Source organism: Euprymna scolopes, chromosome 33 (genome assembly GCF_053919585.1).
Source record: "Euprymna scolopes isolate OS-2025 chromosome 33, ASM5391958v1, whole genome shotgun sequence".
Taxonomy (NCBI): Eukaryota; Metazoa; Mollusca; class Cephalopoda; order Sepiida; family Sepiolidae; genus Euprymna; species Euprymna scolopes.
The window spans coordinates 26,251,132-26,260,404 of NC_136514.1; positions in this window are offsets into that span (position 1 = coordinate 26,251,132).

Sequence of the window (9,273 nt, forward strand, 5' to 3'; positions counted from 1 at the left end):
CAGTTCTCATCACACGGAAATGGAATCACGTCGGCGTCTCTAAGGCGATAATTTTATCGTTCCACCATGTATGTGAATACTGATATTGCTGTTGCTTTCTTAGAGTCTCACACCGTCAATATCTGCAACATAGAGATTAAAATTTCAGGTTATGAATGCATAAGTTCAGTCATCATAGATGTAGTGGAGGAACTACCTGTGTTATCTACGAATGAACTAATCTATACACAATAAATACTGGAAGACAAGGCTGTAAAGCAGGAGACGATATCCAGTGGACCAAGTTGATATCCGGCGGATGAACAACTTACACTCATGTATGTTTTTGCTAATACATTTTGCTACTCTATTTCCGTGTCCTGTTTTTCTTGTAACCCTTTAAACAGTGTTATAACAATGCCAATGTAATTTGAAATCCCCTCTGATCCATTCGGGCGGAATACAAATAGGAGGCATTACTTTTGAAATGCCACTCGTATGGATTCCTTATTTATTCGACTCATCAGTAGGACACAAACTCGCAATCAATCACATGCGAGAGATCGATCATTCCACTGAGCCACCACCCCACAAATCAGAACGTCTCATAACTACCACAGATCATTCAAACTACTGTAAACGGCCATAGTGTGCAATGAACATGTCAAGTTCGATCACTAAATCGATAAGTTTCCATGTCTAGTTCGTTTCCATTTGTAACTTGTAAAGTCTCGTAAAAACCTGATTGTTGTAATTGCTACACGGATTCTGCTCCGGAAATGACCTGAGGTGATCGATTTGACAAAACAAACCGCCAAATTCAATGGACCGGTCGCCATCTGTACGACGAAGACATCTTCAAAACGGAAGACGTGACAAATATTTTTTCTCTCTTCGGATTCCTTCAAGCCTTTTAGGAATATTTGTTCGTTTTTGGACACATCGTTTCTTACGTGGAATTCGGGACAATCAGAGGCAAAGAAGAAAATTTGTGCGAATTTGTACCGTTTCCGGATCTTTTTTGCCTTCCTGTTTTCTTTCCGTTCGCAAACAACCGCATGCAATCGGTATTTTATTCAGAAGTTTTTTTCTGAACTTTTTTAAGCATCTATACAGGGTCCGCCATAACTAACTGTATAATTTTTTTTATCATCATATATATGACTCGAAAGCAATAGGCAACTGAAAAATAGAAACTGCTTTACACTTTAAACTAAACGAAAATTCCATGAGCAAATTTTCTTTTCTAGAATTCCCCATCTATTGAGCACAATACTGCGAGTCTGCTTCCCAGTTGACTATAACATGGCCGTTTTCAAATAAAAGTTCAAATAAAAGTAAATAAGGTTTTGTTGAGCTGTCCTTTTAAATAATCAAACGCCACTCAAGTTACGACATTACCAATCGTCAAAGTGTTGTCTCAGCGTCTACCCAACACTTAGTAACCATTATTCTCGAATGGCCATTAGACCTTGATAAGCGGTCAATCCTTTGTAAAAAAAAACACCCTAGCATGTAGAAAGAGTACCGGCAGATTCTGTGCTCTCCGAAATTTATTCCTTCATACGCTTGACTTTCTGTCGTTACTCAACCAGAAAAGAGAATTGCAAATGGCCAAATGTCCTAGCAAGGTTTCCCTTTTAAAACAGCAAACCGTTTCATTGGGATTGTTTTACAGAGAAATCACAATTTATCAAGGCTCAGGGCCACTCGAGGGTAAAGGTTAACGAATGTAACGTCGGCGGTACGACAACAGCTCAGTGATCAATTTTAGTAAGAATTGGACAGAATTAGACTTTTAAGTGGAATGGGTAGCAAGAACCTGTTCACATTAGACTTGAAGAGGGCCATGTTGAAAAACAGTTTAGCAACCGTGTTCCACATACGGGCAGTTCACGGAATTTTGCGTTTAGAATTGGGCACTGACACAGAGTAAGGGAACGATACTTGTGTCAACATTATCGCACTCGTGGGGTAATCTTGATCCCTGAAAAACCGTGGACATGTAGCAGCGTTATCAGGGACCCACAAGTAATTAAAATACGCCAGTGTTCCTGAAAGATTTGTATTTTGGACAATATCGTGTAAACTAGTGGAGCTATTAGCCTCGGCACTCGAAACTTCTTCAACAGACTTGGTTATTTTATAGCGCGACACACCAAGGAATACAGTGAATACTCTTAGCCAAGCAAGCAAGATATTCTGTTAAACGTCCCAGTGTTTCGATTGTACGTTTACTTTCTTTCCTTTTTTATTTTTGAGATTAAAAGTCTAATTTCTAAGTCCAATCATGTACACATTTTCCTAGTAACGGAAACAATACGAACTATTAAATGTAATAAGGGTTGCATTACTACCAGTAGTAGTAGTAGTAGTAGTAGTAGTAGTAGTAGTAGATAAGTTTCAGTGAGATAAAATGAACATAGCCATGTCATGGATTGACTACAAGAATGCATGCAACAGAATGTCCTAGGTATAAATAATAGAGTGCTTAATGATGTACAAGTTTGCCCATCTTAAGAATGTACTGGAAATGTTGAGACTGGCACTGACAGCTAGAGAACAACATCCGACTGGAAAAGGAACCGAGAGGCACCTTTCAAAGAAGACACTTAATCGTCACTGCCCTTTTTAACACAGCAATGATGCCACTCAATAATCGACTTATGAAATGGGATGTCGGATACAACTTTACGGACACAGAACTAAGGATAAGCCAATCTATGTATTAGAACGAGCTGAATGTATTTGAATTAAAAAAAAAAAAACATGAACTAGAAAAGCGAATAAACATGACCAGAATCTTCAGCTAGGACATTCAAATGGAATTCGAAAGAGAAAATAGGGCACTGTACGAAATGAAAAGGGCAGAACTAGAGAGATCGAAAGAACATAACACATAAAGTAAATAAGAGCATTTGACGAACATCATATAAATATCTGGGAGTTCTAGAAGTAAATAATGAACAATAACTAAATAATGAATCATTTAAACACGTGCTTGAATATATGGTTAAGCGACAGTTTTAGTCATTCAGAACTGATTTACAGCTTCACCGCTCACTCATTTCTCGACCATATTTCCAACACTCATTACAGATTATAGATCACCCTCTCAGCTATATTGTGAAAAAATGTTCTTCTATTTTCGTTCAGTAAAACAAAAGTTATGATAAATTTTCTAGTGTTCCAAATCGTAAAAATCTGTAAGGCCGTGGGCGATGCTTTCTATGACTGGTTTCCATAGCAACATCGTCGCTTCGGCGACTACTGCCGCGAAAAGAGAAGTAACTCGTGAAACAGACAGAATGAAAGCATGAAAGAGAGATAACTGGGGGTATTTTATTGAAAACAGACGAGTGCCGTACATTGTTATTACATATGTGTTTATGGGGAAAAATAAGACTGAAATTTACAAAAAGAACAGGTAAATTTATTGGAAACCTGGAAAAATCATGGATTACAATAGAAAAATGCGAGCATTAAAAGTAATATGGTTAAACTTAAACATTAGAAAATTAAAGGACTAGTTGTTAAAACTGGAAAAGAAAAGGACAAGATATTCTAGTAAAAAATAATAAATTTATAACTTAAAATATTGCAGTATTAAGATTTTTTTAAAATTCAGTTCATAACATTATACAATCAATTCTTAATGCTGCAATATTTTACGTTATAAATTTATATTTTTTACTAGAATATCTTGTCCTTTTCTTTTCCAGTTTTAACAACTAGTCATTTACTTTTCCATGTTTAAGCTTAAGCATATTACTTTTCATGTTTGCATTTTTCTATTGTAATATATTAATATTTTGTAGAACTGCACCAAAAATAACCCACAATTTTTCCATTTTGGACTTTGGTAAACAGACGCACTTCGAATTGAATAGAGATTTATTTTCTGATAAAACCTGGAAATATAAGCATAGATATAAAATATTACAGTATACCATACTCGATTCGATACAAACGTTGTAAAATATTTGATTAAATTCTTCAGTACCGTCGTTATATCTAGTTTTGCCGACGGATAATAGAATAACGAAAACGACAACTGTAAAGAATATTGTAGTTTGGTTTGTTTGTGGTGTGTAAAATGTTAGTTATTTGGAAGCAGTGTTCGATGTGATATCAGGTTGAAGAAATGATTTCATAAGAAATCACACACTACGGACAATACTCCAACCAAATTAGAACCATTTCAAATTTCTGGGAGTATTTTTGTTTTGTTTGTTTGTTTGTTTTTTAATTTGTTATTTTATTATTAAAAACCGACCGTAAAACCCGTCTTTGTCATCTTTAAACAAGAATAACAATTTCTCCGAAGATAAAGTTATGGAAATCTAGAAAGTGAAAGTTTATGACTTTTTATCTTCCGTCCTGCCCGTAAATTTCTGATTTCATGGCCAAACGAATGATGTATGTCACGAATACGGAGAAGATAACGACTCTCTCGCGAATTTGAAAGCCCATAAAATATACTTGAGCGTCGGACAAGTTTAGGGATGACTTCAGATATCGATACTACTTGCGAGGATGCACGCGCAAGCGTAAAGGGTGTAAGAGAACTGTTCTTAGCGTCGTTGTCTCATGGGTAAAAATATAAAATTATATTCTAATCTTCAGATTGTTATCGATTAAACCGAAAAATTTCATATTCTAAATTTCATCTCTCACCACCGTCTTGTGTCTAGTCGGTGTAGATCACAACGGATACCACCACAACCGTCTCTATAACTGAAAAAAAAGAAGATAGAAGATAATATATATATATATATATATATATATATATATATATATATATATATATATATATATATGGCGATGTATAATCTCTGTCTCTCTCTCTCTTTCTCTCTCTGAATATATATATATATATATACATACACACACACATATATATATATATATATGGCGATGTATAATCTCTCTCTCTTTCTCTCTCTCTCTCTGAATATATATATATATATATGCATACATATATATATATATATATATAAGTAAAAATGTATGTGTGTGGACAAATCTCAACCTATATACTCAAGGAATTTTTGATCTATAGACTTGAAAATTGGTATATAGGTATTCAGATATGTGGAAAACCTCTAAACTATTTTTCATCTGGAAAAATGGGGTACTAAGGGGTTTAAATTCGAAAATTGGTATGTGGGAGTCAACATATTTTTATCTGTTTGTCAACTGTTTCACGAATGCGCATGCGTGAATTGTTCCCGTGACAGATTACTTATGTTAAGAATAAGTAGGTTTGAAAACACTTTTCTTAGATCGTGTCAGGGTGGCCTAATTGGTATTGTGCTTGACTCATTGTCTTTAGGCTTGTGTTCGATCTCAACTGGAGTATTCTTTTTTTGTAATTACATAAAGTGAACTGTTTGGTAAAGAACATAATATTCGCAGGGACATGTCCCAGTTTCTGTATGAATTAAAATATAATATTCATGCATATTTTACGATCGGGCAACGCCGGGCGGACTGCTAGTAGGACATACATGAGTTCCTTTTTATGAATATTGTGTCTAACGTTGTCCTTGTGATGAATAAATAGGCACCAAAATTTCACATTCGAAATTCGGAATACGGTCTCTCATTGCCACCAAGTCTAGTGGGTGCAGATCATAACGACCTAGGACTGTTCATTGTATTCACAGAATGGTATCACTAGTGCCACGTTTTCATAGAGCGTCCGATTTAGATTGATTTTGTAAAGTCTGAAACAAGCATCGGAATGCGGCGATGGGACAGAGGTTGGAGTTTGGTCAATAGTTCGGAACCTATTAGATTTGAGAGTCGTTTTTGAAACCTGTATAAGAGAGAGAGATCAGTGAACAAACCCAAATGTGACAACAATACTTCAGGCATGTGCGAATAGTGGCTTTGTAGAGATGCAGGATATTTTCAAGCATGAGTAATTTACTTAGCACAAAAAAGATACCCCATCTTTGTACAGCAACTTTAGCAATGTCCTCAATATATTTTTGTTTCCTGTAAATGTAAAGCCGAGAAATTTGAAAGAAGAGCTCTCAGATATGGTGTTATTTATCCTGGCAATCGGTGAATGATTTTTTTTTTTTTTTTGCAATCGTTAAAAGGAAAGAAGCTTAGTCTTAGTAGGATTAAATGTTATCATTCATTTACGACCTCATTTCACTACACACTGAAGGTCATTTTTTGTCTGTGCCTTGGACATGTGTAAATTCGCTTTTCTTCTCATATATAAACGATAAAAATAGACATCATATCTTGAATAAAAACCCAACATTCCCACAATCTATGATCTCCCTAAAACACACAAGCGCCCATAATATCTGGCATCTGTAGCGCCATGCACATGAGCCATTGTTAATGTTTTATCGACATTAATGGTCTCTCTTATCACTTCCCACATGAAACAATTCCACAGACTTCGTAAACAAAATAAAAATCTATATATTAATACGATAGCGTGTATGGTATTTTGTGAGTCACGCTTGCAACTTTTTCTTCCGCGTTTAATTGTCATGACCTTCATTTCTTGTAATAAATAATTTTATCAAGAATTTTTCATAAGTTTTGATTTCGGTTCCGATTATAACGGATGACCTTCATATATATATATATATATATATATATATATATATATATATCATTAAATCACATAAATTAATATACAAAGATATGATTTTATGCGTAAATTTGTAGTATTTACTTCAACAGTGCGCGATAAATACGTGGAGCTAGGTAGTAAGCTATGAAAATTATATGGCATATATATTTGCCATATATATTTTCATAACTTACTATATATATATATATATACATATATATATATATATATATATAATATATATATATATATATATATATATATATATATAGTCTTATTTATAGTATCCGAATTTTACAGGGTTTATATAATTGAAAATTCGGTAATCGTTCATATACTAATAAGTTTTAAGCCAAAATGAGATGACTTAAACTGTAAGCTAAAAAATAATCATATTACATAATTGAGCATTAATATATAGTTTTAACAAAATCAAGACAAAAATAATTATATTACATAATTGAGCATTCATATATTGTTTTAACAAAATCAAGACAAAATAATTATATTACATAATTGAGCATTCATATATTGTTTTAACAAAATCAAGACAAAAAATAATTATATTACATAATTGAGCATTAATATATTGTTTTAGCAAAATCAAGACAAAAATAATTATATTACATAATTGAGCATTAATATATTGTTTTAACAAAATCAAGACAAAATAATTATATTACATAATTGAGCATTCATATATAGTTTTAACAAAATCAAGACAAAAATAATTATATTACATAATTGAGCATTCATATATTGTTTTAACAAAATCAAGACAAAATAATTATATTACATAATTGAGCATGAATATATAGTTTTAACAAAATCAAGACAAAATAATTATATTACATAATTGAGCATTAATATATTGTTTTAACAAAATCAAGACAAAAATAATTATATTACATAATTGAGCATTAATATATTGTTTTAGCAAAATCAAGACAAAAATAATTATATTACATAATTGAGCATTAATATATTGTTTTAACAAAATCAAGACAAAAATAATTATATTACATAATTGAGCATTAATATATTGTTTTAACAAAATCAAGACAAAAATAATTATATTACATAATTGAGCATTAATATATTGTTTTAACAAAATCAAGACAAAAATAATTATATTACATAATTGAGCATTAATATATTGTTTTAACAAAATCAAGACAAAATAATTATATTACATAATTGAGCATTAATATATTGTTTTAACAAAATCAAGACAAAATAATTATATTACATAATTGAGCATTAATATATTGTTTTAACAAAATCAAGACAAAATAATTATATTACATAATTGAGCATTAATATATTGTTTTAACAAAATCAAGACAAAATAATTATATTACATAATTGAGCATTAATATATAGTTTTAACAAAATCAAGACAAAAATAATTATATTACATAATTGAGCATTAATATATTGTTTTAACAAAATCAAGACAAAATAATTATATTACATAATTGAGCATTAATATATTGTTTTAACAAAATCAAGACAAAATAATTATATTACATAATTGAGCATTAATATATTGTTTTAACAAAATCAAGACAAAAATAATTATATTACATAATTGAGCATTCATATATTGTTTTAACAAAATCAAGACAAAATAATTATATTACATAATTGAGCATTCATATATTGTTTTAACAAAATCAAGACAAAAAATAATTATATTACATAATTGAGCATTCATATATTGTTTTAACAAAATCAAGACAAAAAATAATTATATTACATAATTGAGCATTAATATATTGTTTTAACAAAATCAAGACAAAATAATTATATTACATAATTGAGCATTAATATATTGTTTTAACAAAATCAAGACAAAAATAATTATATTACATAATTGAGCATTCATATATTGTTTTAACAAAATCAAGACAAAATAATTATATTACATAATTGAGCATTCATATATTGTTTTAACAAAATCAAGACAAAAAATAATTATATTACATAATTGAGCATTCATATATTGTTTTAACAAAATCAAGACAAAAAATAATTATATTACATAATTGAGCATTCATATATTGTTTTAACAAAATCAAGACAAAAAATAATTATATTACATAATTGAGCATTAATATATTGTTTTAACAAAATCAAGACAAAAATAATTATATTACATAATTGAGCATTCATATATAGTTTTAACAAAATCAAGACAAAAATAATTATATTAAATAATTGAGCATTAATATATTGTTTTAACAAAATCAAGACAAAAATAATTATATTACATAATTGAGCATTCATATATAGTTTTAACAAAATCAAGACAAAATAATTATATTACATAATTGAGCATTAATATATTGTTTTAACAAAATCAAGACAAAAAATAATTATATTACATAATTGAGCATTCATATATAGTTTTAACAAAATCAAGACAAAATAATTATATTACATAATTGAGCATTAATATATAGTTTTAACAAAATCAAGACAAAAAATAATTATATTACATAATTGAGCATTCATATATAGTTTTAACAAAATCAAGACAAAATAATTATATTACATAATTGAGCATTCATATATTGTTTTAACAAAATCAAGACAAAATAATTATATTACATAATTGAGCATTCATATATTGTTTTAACAAAATCAAGACAAAAAATAATTATATTACATAATTGAGCATTAATATA